Here is a 14,250-nt window from a genome sequence, read left to right on the forward strand (position 1 = left end):
CCAGTGCCTGCAAGATCAAGTAACTCTGCTTTTTGTCTCTTCTGAAAAATCCTCTCCATTCTGAATGGAGGGTATTTATGTTTACAGCTTGTCTAAAGGCCCCGTCACACTAAGCGACTTACCAGCGATCCCGACACCGATATCAAGGTGTCAGGATCGCTAGTAAGTCGCTATGTGATCGCTGGTGAGCTGTCACACAGACAGCTTCACCAGCGATCAGCACAGCGATGCCGAGCGCCCGGCATTGCTGGCCATCGCTATAAAAAATAGAATCAAAATAAAAGTTATTCTCACCTTCCGACGTCCCGTTCAGCCATCCTGCCTCTCTCCACGCTCCGGTCCCAGTGATCCTTTGCGAGAATGACCGCGAGATGTCACGGTCTCGAGGGATAACAAAGTCTCGCGGTCATTCGTGCAAAGGATCACTGGGACCGGAGCGTGGAGAGAGGCAGGATGGCTGAACGGGACGTCGGAAGGTGAGAATAACTATATTTTTTATTTTATTTTTTACACCTGATCGCTGGTCTCCCGCCTGTCACACACAGCGATGCGTGCTGGCCAGCGGGAGACCAGCGACCAAAGAAATGTCCAGAGGTTTCTTCCAGCGATCAGCGATACCGGCAGGGGGGCCGCTCGCTGATCGCTGTCACAGCGATCTCGCTGGTGAGATCGCTGTTACGTCACAAAAGTTGTGACTCGGCAGCGATCTCGCTACCGAGATCGCTTAGTGAGACGGGGCCTTAAGTTATCAGCCACCGTACAGTCTGAGTGGCCAACTTGGGTACAGCACTGTGGAGTTGGAGTTTTAATCTATAAAATGCACCAACTCCTAAATTATATAATTGGGTTCAGTGCAGGATGTGCTGTATCGTTATCATAATTTTGGAAAGTTACAAAATGTCCTATAAATGTTTGTCCTATTCCTGATCTAAGGATTTCTGCCTTTAGTTGAGTTGAATCTGTGCTGCACTTTATGTACATGCTCAGTGAGGCAGGGCTGGGGGAGTCAGAAGTCAGGGAGATTGAGCAGTCTGAGTCTGTGATTTGGCTTACCAACTCCACAGCCCTACTTGGGTAACCACATAGGCAAGGAGTGTGCGTTGCTTGCAGGCTGTTTGCTTGGCTAGCTTCAGTGCCCCTACACTTCTCCCATACTGCAGAGGCAAAGCTAGGAGAACGGGAGAGTTCTCATTTTTGACCAGCTTCGAGACCATGCTGCTCATTCGAACTGTCCACCTTCAGGAAAACTTTGCTGGTGGCAAAGGAGCCATGTTCTGAAGAAAGATTAGAAAAACCCTTTAAAGTATACCTTCAAAAAACAATTTCCTTAAATTAATAGTGCCAGCGAAGATGAGCTTTTACATTTTTACAGCCGTGTGGTAGGAGAGGGATATAGGGTTGCAGTAGAGCTGATGGACAACAGAAGGGACAGGAGGGAGATGGGGTCACATCTGAGGGGCTTCCTCTGTACTAATTTATTGAGGACTATGCAAATTGAATATGGCAATAGAAAACATTCCAGCAAACACATTTCTGCACTCTGGAGAAATTGAGTAATAAATTACGCTGTGTATGTATATGTATAAAAAAGAAAGGTGTAGCGGGCACCGCATGATTATCACAGTCGGGGATCAACCATATGCATATAAGAAGTAATACAAGAAAAAAAGCAAAGAAAAAAGTCTGCATAACAAAGGGATCAACATTGACCAATAATCTTTATTAAATGTGCAAATACAAAAAAAGGCATGAAAAAACACAGTTAAAATCATTTAAAAGCCAACATGGCATAAAGAAACAGACCAACCATGGTCCTCCCCAGAAGATAAATGTATCTACAGAGAAATATCAAAGCACTTTTAAATGCACAAATGACCTGAATAATGGGCACAGGGGAGATACAATACTGACAAATTCCACAGGCTATATGGTTAATGAAGATCAAATATACTATCAGTTATGCCTAAAATTGTTCCGAAAAGCTCAAAAACTTAAAATAGGAGAAGAATATATGTTTGTCACAATGAGCATTCAGTATGGCATAGACAAACAAGCCTCCCCATGGACTGCACTTAGCACTTTACAATTGCATTGCCTCATGATCACCTGGACATTCTGGGCTTTATTTCTCAGTATTCTTTAAGGGTATTAGGTTGGTAATTCTTTAATAATTCATGGCTTTATGGATATTCTCTTTCTTTCCCCCATGACGGCACCACGGAGAGAGAGGGGAGATCCGCCCCACAGGGACAGGAAACCTACAGATAAAAAGGCGGTACCTCTCCCGCATCAGTTGGTTAACTGTCTCCATAGGGAACCTGCAGACTTGCCAGTCGTCGTGAGGCCGGGGCCAACCAGTCTGGAGGATGACAGCGGGAGCCCCCTGTCCCAGCTGGGGCGGTTATCCGAGGTGCCACCGCTGGGGTCAGTGGACTTCCAGGGTGTGTGGGGGGGGGGAGAGGCGGCAGAAGACCCTCTCCCGAAGATAGCGTCCCCCTCAGAATGGCCCGGAACCAGTATAGCGGCCTGGGGCAGGTACCGGAGGCCAGCGGACGCCGGGCAGCACAAGCAGATCGCGCCAGCCTCGGCGCAAGGCATTGCTGGGAGCCAGGGACGGCGACTGCATGCGCGAGGTGGCGCCTGGTCACATGGGGCGGCGCAAGGCATCACTGGGAGTGCGCGGGGCGGAACGCCGCCAGGTCACGGGGTAGCGCAAGGCACCTCTGGGAGCCGGCGCTGAGCGCCCAGAGCGAACGAAAAACGCCGGCCGCTCGGTTAAAGGGTGCAGGAAGCACCACGCTGAGCTGTTCCTAAGAACACGAGTTTGGAGCCACAGGAAGAGCAGCAGCTGCTGGACATGTCCTCTGACGCAGGACAACAGCAGCAATCGCCGCAAAGACACCGCAAGAAGGGATCCCACAGGGAACCACTCACAGCGACGCAGCCGCTCGGAGTCCCGACGCAGCAAGGAGACCGGTGGGACAGGGGTCCCAAAAGACAAGCCTCTTGCAGATCCCGGAGCCCCTTCAGACTCTGTATCCTTCTTCGGTCCGGTGGGTGAATGAGCTACGTGAATGTACATGCTGTAACTAGGGCCTGTCCTCTTATAGGTGAAGAAGTGCACGCAAAAGGCCAACCACATGATTTGCCCACTTTGTAAAGAGGAGCTTCCTGCAGGGTGGGGGAAAAGGCTCTGTCAATCCTGCATTGAGCACACTATATGCAAGGAATCCCCAGGTTTCTTTCGCCTCTGACCTTAGAAACCCAATTAAACATCAAGTAGAGAACACCCTCAAATCCCTTCAGGGAGAAAGTAAAAAGGATAGAAAGCCTAAAAACAGGGATCCTGAGTGAGATCACAGTGATAGGGAGAGCAAATCTGCATCAGACACAGACAGCCCTTCATCCGACTCCTCATCCTCTGCCGAGGGAGGTCGCAGCTGTTTCCCTATAGCGGAAACGGATAGTTTAATAAAAGCAATCAGAACCACTATGGGACTAGTTAGACACCAGGCCCAAAAGGACCATTCAGGATGCCATGTTCAGTGGGTTAGAGCAGAAGAAAAGGAGATTATTCCCTATGAACGATAAAATTCAGGTGCTAATACAGAGGGAGTGGAAAAGACAGGAGAAAAAAGGCCTCCTAGCCCCCAAAAGAAAATACCCGTTTGAAGACCCAAGCTGCTCATTTTGGGACAAAGCACCAAAGGTGGACGTAGCCATTGCAAAAGCCTTAAAAAAATTCTCTCTGCCGTTTGAGGACATGAGGACATTGAAAGACCCCATGGACAAAAAAGCGGATACGTTCCTGAAGGGTTCCTGGGAGGCAGCCGGAGGAGGGCTGAAAGCCCTTATGAGCCCTTATGGTGTGGTTAGATCAGTTGGAGGACCAGCTAAAAATCCTCAGAGAGGCGCAATTTTAGACTCTGTCCCATTTATGAGAGGAGCGGCGGCCTTTTTAGCGGACGTATCCACAGATTCAATCAGGCTAACAGCCAGGGCAGCCTCATTCTCGAACGCAGCTAGAAGGGCCCTGTGGCTCAAGTGCTGGATGGGAGACCTGCAAACAAAATCAAAACTTTGTTCCATTCCCTGTGAAGGTGAACTCCTTTTCGGACCTACGCTAGACGATAAACTTGACAAAGCGGGGGATAAAAAGAAGTCTTTCCCTAACCCATCCAATTTCCCCTTCAAGTGTTTTCGGAGCAGGAAATTTATCCAGAGGAAGCCACCTAAAAATTCCCAGGACAAGTGGGAAGATAGAAGAGGTAAAGGAAAGGGATTCATGTTTGGGAAACCAGACAAGAAGCCACCCCAATGAAGGTGTCTCCCAGGTAGGAGGAAGATTGGCCCTCTTCTTCCCAACCTGGGAAAACATATCAAACAGTCAATGGATCTTAAACATCATAAAAACAGGCCTACAATTAAATTTTCACACCTTACCCAAACCCTCTTTCATAGTGACCCCACAGAGGCAGTCGGCGGAAGAGCAAGCCGCAATTCAACAGGAGATTCTGACCCTGGTGGAGAAATCAGTATTGCAAGAGGTCCCTCGCCAAGAAAGAGGAGAAGGCTTCTATTCCCTTATCTTCCTAAGGAGGAAGCCAGACGGGACATCCAGGACAATAATAAACCTGAAAAAATTAAACAAGTGCCTGATAATCCACCCATTCAAAATGGAAACAATAAAATCTGCAGTGAAAATGCTGTTTCCATCCTGTTACATGACTGTACTCGACCTAAAAGACGCGTACTACCATATCCCCATACACGCGGACTACCACCAATTTCTCAGGATAGCAGTAACCATGGGGGGAGAGATAAAGCATTATCAATTCAAAGCTCTCCCATTCGGGCTGTCCATCACCCCGAGAGTATTCACAAAAATCATAGCAGAGGTCATGGCACATCTAAGGAAGCAGGACGTCCTAATAGTCCCATACTTGGACGATTTCCTAGTAATAGGCAACTCCTCGTCCCACTGCAGGGACCAGTTGAGCAGGACTATGAATTCGCTGACCAGCCTGGGTTGGCTGCTAAACCTACCAAAATCCTGGACAGTCCCGAACCAAGTACAAGAGTATTTGGGCATAACCATAGATTCCCTCAGGCAGGAGTGTCGACTCCCAGAAGGGAAAAGGCTACACATAAAGCAAATGGCAACAGGAGCAATAACTCACACAGTAATACTGATGAAGGCCATTTCCCTGCTCGGGTCAATGACTGCCTGTTTGCCAGTCGTACAGTGGGCTCAAGCTTATACAAGGGATCTCCAGTAGGAAACACTAGCGGCAGAAATTTCCCTTCACGGAGATTTGGAAGGGCGGTTAGACATTACCGGAAACAGCTCATTCACTACAGTGGTGGACGGAAGCATCCAACCTATCCAGGGGGGTCCCTTGGGTAATACCGGTATCGCGAGTCCTTACTGCAGACGCATGCCCCAGGGGGTGGGGGGCTCACATGGACAATCAGGTAGCTCAAGGGGTCTGGACAGAGGACGAAAAGGCAGCCTCCTTGAACATGAAGGAGCTGCTAGTGGTAAAGCTCGCCCTCCTGTATTTTGTGGAATCCCTCAGAACCCACCACGTAAGGGTGTTTTCAGACAACCGCACAGTAGTTTTAAGTATATCGTGGCACAACTGTGTTGGTGCACAAAAAAAAGGTTCCCACACCAGAACAAATATCAAGAAAAAATTTTTTGGCACTCAACTTTTTGCAATCAGTGAAGAGTTTTATTTGCAGTCACATATAAACGTTTCGGCTATAACAGTCAGCCTTCATCAGTAAACAAGACTGCTCTTGTTAAGTAAATCTCTGAGTGTTATATATAAACACACCACGGGTGTATTAGGAATAATGCATACGTAGTGTGCCATCCAGGATTGAATAAGAGGGCCTAAAGACCTGAACCAATTGAAAGGAGACTTGACAGGTGTACAACCTGTATGACAGGTGATAAGAATTATCCTTTGTTGGGTCCACACTTAATAAGAAGTTGGCATGACTTAAATGCCACTGTGTATTCAAAGAAAATGGCTCCAGAAATGAATGGATGGCCGTCTCGGTGGGTGGTGGCGCCGTCTGACCTGTGTGGAACGTGGTATCCGCCTGCAGTACTAGCGGCGGATACTGCGTTCCACACAGGTCAGACGGCGCCACCACCCACCAACGAGACGTCCATCCATTCATTTCTGGAGCCATTTTCTTTGAATACACAGTGGAATTTAAGTCATGCCAACTTCTTATTAAGTGTGGACCCAACAAAGGATAATTCTCATCACCTGTCATACAGGTTGTACACCTGTCAAGTCTCCTTTCAATTGGTTTAGGTCTTTAGGCCCTCTTATTCAATCCTGGATGGCACACTACGTATGCATTATTCCTAATACAACCGTGGTGTTTTTATATATAACACTCAGAGATTTACTTAACAAGAGCAGTCTTGTTTACTGATGAAGGCTGACTGTTATAGCCGAAATGTTTATATGTGACTGCAAATAAAACTCTTCACTGATTGCAAAAAGTTGAGTGCCAAAAATTTTTTTCTTGATAACCGCACAGTAGTGACTTACTTAAACCATCAGGGGGGCACAAGATCCCGCTTCCTAATGACAGTGACAAGTTCAATTCTCCAGTTTGCAGAGGGAAACCTAGGCTCACTTACAGCACTCCACATAAAAGGGGCAGACAACGTCACGGCAGACTTTCTAAGTCGCACACAGCTGAGACAGGGCGAGTGGAAGTTGAACCAGGAAATTTTCAAGCAGATCATGATACTATGGGGGAAACCCGACATAGACCTATTCGCCAACAGGACAAATCAGAAGGTGAGAACCTTCTGTTCCATAGACCCCTCTGGGAATCCAGTAGCCCTGGATGCCCTCATGATCCCCTGGCACTTTCCTCTTATGCGTTTTCCACCAATAGCCCTAATTCCATCAGTTCTGAGGAAGATTCGGGAGGACAAAGCAAGGGTAATATTAATAGCCCCCTTCTGGCCGAGAAAAACGTGGTTCTCTTGGTTGAGGAGAATGTCCATCTCCGACCCTTGGGTCCTCCCGGATATCCCGAGCTTACTCTCTCAGGGCCCAGTACTGCACCCTCAAGAGGGGAACCTACATATGACAGCCTGGAATTTGAAAGGGCTCTATTAAGCAGCAGAGGCTTCTCCCAAAATTTAGTGTCCACTGTTGTAAATTCGCTTTCTGGCCTACCTCTGGTTACTGCTGAAGGTGGTGGAGCTGGTCAGGTTGACGGAGGGGTTGCGAGTTCTCTTTCTGGGCTCCCTCTGGTGGTTACTGGAGGTAATGGAGCTGATCTGATTAACAGAGGCTTGCCACCTGATAATGAGGATGACGATTGGAGATCTGGGGTTTCAGACTGGGATTTAAGACAGCCGACTCTCTCTATCCCTGCTGGTGATTTTCTTCCTGCCTCCTGAGGTCTTAGCTGAACATGCAGGGACTGAGCTGGAAACTAAGTGTTTATTTGCTATTCTGTTTACATTTGATCTGGTTTTATCTATTTCAGTTTTGTGTGGGTCAGCCAGCCCCGGCTGGGGCTGTACAGAATCACCATCCATATGTTACTGCTTCTGCCAGTTTGTTTTTGTCCCTTATTAGATTGGTCTCTTTTTGCTCTGCTTTCAGAATATACCAGTGTGCTGATATAGAGGGCAAAGTCGTGCGACTTCAGTATTTTTTGCATCAGACGTGTTGGACTTTTTAGCAAGGTTTTTTGCGTGATTGCAGACAGTGTCTTTCCTTTCCTGTCCTATCTAGTCAGTGTGGGCCCCATCGTTTGCTCAGACTATTTTCCTACCTGTGTTTGTGTTTTCATCTTGTCTCACCGACAATATATGTTTGGGGGCTATCTATTCCTTTGAGGTCTGCTCTGGGGCAGTTTAGATTTCCCCTTTCTTGCTTTAGGCTTAGTTAGCTCTCTGGCTGTGCCGAGGCATCTAGGATCATCGTAGGCATGCTCCACGGCTACTGCTAGTTGTGTGGATAGGATCAGGGGTCTGCAATCCACTTAGTTACCAACCTCTCTGGTTTTCTGTTGCTTAGCGTGGGCTTGCTCTTCTCCTCGGGGACCCAATCATAACAGTCCACTCTACTACGAAGTAGAAAACCGATAACCACTAAACAGTACAGGAGGGTCTGGAGGAAGCTCCTTTCAGTATCAAGGGCCAGTCCAAAGGGGAAGGTACCCATACCAAAGATCTTAGAGTTCCTGCAAAAGGGCTTAGAGCAAGAGCTAGCTACCAGCACATTAAAGGTTCAAGTGGCGGCCCTTGGGGCCCTGTACAACTGTGACTTGGCAGGGAATCGTTGGGTGTCCAGATTCATTAAGGCAGCCGGTAGATCCAGGCCTGTGGCTTCCCTAAACACTCCTCCCTGGGATCTAAACTTGGTGCTCTCAGCCCTGAACAAGCCTCCCTTTGAGCCTTTGCAAGAAGCACTGCTAAAATTAATATCTCTCAAGACCTCCCTCTTGATAGCCCTCACATCGGCCCGTAGAATTTGTGACATCCAGGCCCTGTCAGCTTTCCCTCCATTTACACAGATCCTGGATGACAGGGTGGTACTTAGGACAGACCCAGCCTATCTGCCGAAGGTAGCATCTCGAGTCCACAGAACTCAAGAAATCTCTCTCCCCTCCTTTTGCCCCAATCCCAAAAACAAGAGAGAAGAGACCCTACACACATTAGATGTCAGGAGATGCCTAATTGAATACGTGGTGGCCACCAGGGAGTGTAGAAAGGATAGGTCTCTTTTTGTCTGCTTCCAGGGGCCAAAGAAAGGGCGAAAGGCATCAAAGAGCACGCTGGCGAGGTGGATAAGAGACACCATCACCTTGTCGTACTGGTCACAGGGTACGGACATTCCAGGCAGAATAACAGCCCATTCCACAAGAGCGGTGTCAACTTCCTGGGCAGAGAGAGCAGGCGTCTCCATTGAACAGATATGTAGAGCCGCCACTTGGTCCTCTCTTTCGACTTTCTTTAACCACTATCAGCTGGACCTGGCCACCTCCTCAGATCTAACCTTTGGTAGAAGGGTGCTGGAGGCAGTGGTCCCCCCCTAATAGATAGTCTCTGCAATTCTGTCCGTGGTGCTGTCATGGGGGAAAGAGAAAAGCGTAGTTACTTACCGTTAACGGTATTTCTTTGAGCCCATGTGGGCACCCGTATATTCCCTCCCTACACGCGTGGGGTGCACACTTATTGTAAATACAGTTTAGTCAAAAAGTCACGTGGTGTCTCCTCTACGCAGTTTTAATGATTATAGAAATTTTTTTCTTAAAGTTGTTGTGTTAGTATTAGGCTGAAGTTCCGTTAATGCTCTGTAAAACAACTGATGCGGGAGAGAGGTACCGCCTTTTTATCTGTAGGTTTCCTGTCCCCGTGGGGCAGATCCCCTCTCTCTCTCCGTGGTGCCGTCATGGGCTCAGAGAAATACCGTTAACGGTAAGTAACTACGCTTTTTATTTTGTTATTTCACCTCTAGAGGTACAGTAGCATGAGGCGGAGTCTACAACTGTCAGAAGTTGCTCAGGTAGTGCAGCTCATCCAGGATGGCACATCAGTGCGAGCTGTGGCAAGAAAGGTAGCTGTGTCTGTCAGCACATGGTCCAGAGCATGGAGCAGATACCAGGAGACAGGCTAGTACACCGGTAGATGTGGAGGGGGCCATAGGAGGGCAAAAACCCAGCAGCATGACCGCCATCCCCTTCTTTGTTCAAGGAGGAGCAGTGCCAGAGCCCTGCAAAATGACCTCCAGCAGGCCACTAACATCTATGTGTCTCCACAAACTGTCAGAAACAGACTCCATAAGCAACCGATGTCCACAAGTGAGTCTGTGCTTACAGTCCAACACCGTGCAGGGGGATTGGCATATTCGACATTGGCGCCCAGTGCTTTTCACGGATGAGAGCAGGTTCACATTGATCACATGTGACAGATACCATGGAGAACGGTCTACTGCTTGCAACATCCTCCAGCATGACCGATTTAGCAGTAATGGTGCGGGGAGGCATTTCTTTGATTGGCTGCACAGCCCTCGATCTGCTAGCCAGCGGTACCGGGAAGAAATCCTCAGACACATTGTGAGACCATATGCAGGTGCAGTGGGCCCTGGGTTACTTCTGATGCATGGCTATGCTAGGCCTCATGTGGCTGAAGTGTCAGCAGTTCCTGCATGATGAAAAATTGATGTTATGGACTAGCCTACCTGTTGCCCAGACCTGAATCCAATCGAGTACGTCTGGGACATCATGTCTCGTTCTATCCACCAATGCCACGTTGCACCACAGACTGTCGAGGAGTTGATCGATGGTCTGGGAGGAGATCCCTCAGGAGAACATCCGTTGCCTCATCAGGAGCATGCCTAGGCATTGTAGGGAGGTTATACAGGCACGTGAAGGCCACACGCACTACTGAGCTTCATTTCCTTGTCTTCAGGCATTTCCATTGAAGTTAAATTGGCCTCTAATTTGATTTTGAGAATCATTTCAAATCCAGACCTCCATGGGATATTACTTTTGATTTACATTGATCTTTGTTATGTTTTATTGTTCCCAATGCATTCTACTACGTAATGAATATAGATTTGCAACTGGAATATTTCATTCAGTGAAATCTAGGATGTGGTATTTTAAGTGTTCTTTTATTTTTTTGAGCAGTGTAGTTTGGGTTGGGAAGGAGTGCAAACCTGCATGTATTAAAATAATGGTTGTGCAGTGGGTAAGCCAAACCTCAGCCTCCTCCATTTCCCTGACTCCAGAAACCACAGCCCTGCCTCACTACTGAGCAGGTACATAAAGTGCAGCACAGATTCATGTCAACTAAAAGCCCAGACTCTTAGATCAGGAACAGTCATTTATAGGACATTTCATAACTTTCCCAAATTCAAATGGAAACATTTACAGCACATCTTGCATTGAACTACTGAACCCAATTTACCATATATTTTAGGAGTCTCAGTCTGTCCATTTTATTCTGACTCCACCAAAATTGACACCAACTTCACAGCCCTAAATTTATAACAACGAAGTGAAGTCTACACTACATAAAAAATGGGCCCGAAGGTGCACATTCATACTGCCACTAACAGACAAGCACAACCTAGAATAAAAGTAGATGATGAAATGATCTTATGTGCAGCACAAAATGTCATCATTCTCATCAACGTTTCATCCTCCTTCAACAGGACTCGCACTGTTGAGAACTATGGCAGCCTATGTGTACGGAGTAATTTGTTACATCGCTCAGTGTACTTCATTTACTGCAGTCTGCTGTGTAAACAGCCATATAAATGACCACTGATCGGTAAATGTTTGCTGATCTGTGGTTATATCGTGTCGGGGGTCAGTCCACGTAAACATCTAAAAGATGTGTGCACATACTCATTACTAGTGGTTCCAACAGCAACTTTATAGACCTATATTTAAAATACTGCAATAGCGTTATCCCTTTCCCTATTGGAGTGTGATAAGTCGCATAAAACGCTACACTAACGGCCTGTGTGCGTGAAAGGAACCATAAATGTAACTTGTATTTTATCTTTATATGCCCAAAGCTGTAGGTATAAAGGTATCCTCTATAGGAGTGTAGTGGATACCTGTGGATAGTCGAGCAATGAAAATTTTCCTTGGATCGATGGAGCATAAAGAGGATTCACTGAGTGGGAAGTAACCTTTCAGACCTAGGTCCTTGGAGCTCTAGTGCCCACTTCCCTTGGGCAAAAACAGTGTGTTATCCTACGTGTTTCAGAAATAACGTCCTCCTTCCTCAGGGATTACAGTCACCAGCAGTTCAGTCTTTTATATGTAAGAATGTATGACATGATTACACCTAATAAGGATTCCTGATGGTTTACTTGTCCTCAAAAGCAAAAAGTTCTATCTTACTATTAAGACCGGTGGGCCTGAGAGTATTCACTTTTATAGACAATCTTGGATCTGACAAACTGCTCTTGAAGGAATACAGTTGTTTCATGGAATTGAGTGAAAAATGTGATCTTGCTGGTCAACAAAAAAAACCCCATAGAGATCTACGTTAATGTGAAGCCCATTGTGCAGAAGAGGGTTTTTAATCCATATAAACCAAATGACGCTTACATAGGAACTTGTAATAAAGATACGTACAGTGGGGAAAAAAAGTATTTAGTCAGTCAGCAATAGTGCAAGTTCCACCACTTAAAAAGATGAGAGGCGTCTGTAATTTACATCATAGGTAGACCTCAACTATGGGAGACAAACTGAGAAAAAAAAATCCAGAAAATCATATTGTCTGTTTTTTTTTTCATTTTATTTGCATATTATGGTGGAAAATAAGTATTTGGTCAGAAACAAAATTTCATCTCAATACTTTGTGATATATCCTTTGTTGGCAATGACAGAGGTCAAACGTTTTCTGTAAGTCTTCACAAGGTTGCCACACACTGTTGTTGGTATGTTGGCCCATTCCTCCATGCAGATCTCCTCTAGAGCAGTGATGTTTTTGGCTTTTCGCTTGGCAACACGGACTTTCAACTCCCTCCAAAGGTTTTCGGTAGGGTTGAGATCTGGAGACTGGCTAGGCCACTCCAGGACCTTGAAATGCTTCTTACGAAGCCACTCCTTCGTTGCCCTGGCGGTGTGCTTTGGATCATTGTCATGTTGAAAGACCCAGCCACGTTTCATCTTCAATGCCCTTGCTGATGGAAGGAGGTTTGCACTCAAAATCTCACGATACATGGCCCCATTCATTCTTTCATGTACCCGGATCAGTCGTCCTGGCCCCTTTGCAGAGAAACAGCCCCAAATCATGATGTTTCCACCACCATGCTTTACAGTAGGTATGGTGTTTGATGGATGCAACTCAGTATTCTTTTTCCTCCAAACACGACAAGTTGTGTTTCTACCAAACAGTTCCAGTTTGGTTTCATCAGACCATAGGACATTCTCCCAAAACTCCTCTGGATCATCCAAATGCTCTCTAGCAAACTTCAGACGGGCCCGGACATGTACAGGCTTAAGCAGTGGGACACGTCTGGCACTGCAGGATCTGAGTCCATGGTGGCATAGTGTGTTACTTATGGTAGGCCTTGTTACATTGGTCCCAGCTCTCTGCAGTTCATTCACTAGGTCCCCCCGCGTGGTTCTGGGATTTTTGCTCACCGTTCTTGTGATCATTCTGACCCCACGGGGTGGGATTTTGCGTGGAGCACCAGATCGAGGGAGATTATCAGTGGTCTTGTATGTCTTCCATTTTCTAATTATTGCTCCCACAGTTGATTTCTTCACTCCAAGCTGGTTGGCTATTGCAGATTCAGTCTTCTCAGCCTGGTGCAGGGCTACAATTTTGTTTCTGGTGTCCTTTGACAGCTCTTTGGTCTTCACTATAGTGGAGTTTGGAGTCAGACTGTTTGAGGGTGTGCACAGGTGTCTTTTTATACTGATAACAAGTTTAAACAGGTGCCATTACTACAGGTAATGAGTGGAGGAAAGAGGAGACTCTTAAAGAAGAAGTTACAGGTCTGTGAGAGCCAGAAATCTTGATTGCTTGTTTCTGACCAAATACTTATTTTCCACCATAATATGCAAATAAAATGAAAAAAAAACAGACAATGTGATTTTCTGGATTTTTTTTTCTCAGTTTGTCTCCCATAGTTGAGGTCTACCTATGATGTAAATTACAGACGCCTCTCATCTTTTTAAGTGGTGGAACTTGCACTATTGCTGACTGAATAAATACTTTTTTTCCCCACTGTAACTACCCTATCACTCAAACTCCTACGATGTCTCCTTAGTCATATGCCTTTTGCTAATAAATGTGGTTTAAAATTTCTGCATATGCTGTGCTTTTTTCATGTTGGTGCTGTTCATAGTCCTTTGGGTTTTCAGGTAATTTTTGATAGTAGAATGTTGTGAGTTAATTTTCCCCTTCACCATTGAGGTCTGATGAACTCCCTCTTCTGGTAAAGGAAGGTAGTGAGGCTGATTACCAAGCACCTGGGCAGGATGATGATGACTGGGTGACGGGAATTACTGACTGGATATAAGGCAGCTGACGCCCTTCTGCCTTGCTGGTGATCTCTCTGAGGGATTCTAGGAGACCAGTCTGATTCCTGCTCCTCAAAAGCTAAGTTGTCTGCTCTACTTTTTGCATTTGTGTTTTGGTTTTGTTTTGCATTGTTTTCCTTGATTTTTGCCATTCCCTGCTGGGGTGAGCTGAATTCCTTTTTGCTCTGTCTTCAGAAAATA

This window comes from Dendrobates tinctorius, unplaced genomic scaffold, assembly GCF_039654945.1.
Source record: "Dendrobates tinctorius isolate UK_male_01 unplaced genomic scaffold, ASM3965494v1 ptg000022l, whole genome shotgun sequence".
Lineage (NCBI taxonomy): Eukaryota > Metazoa > Chordata > Amphibia > Anura > Dendrobatidae > Dendrobates > Dendrobates tinctorius.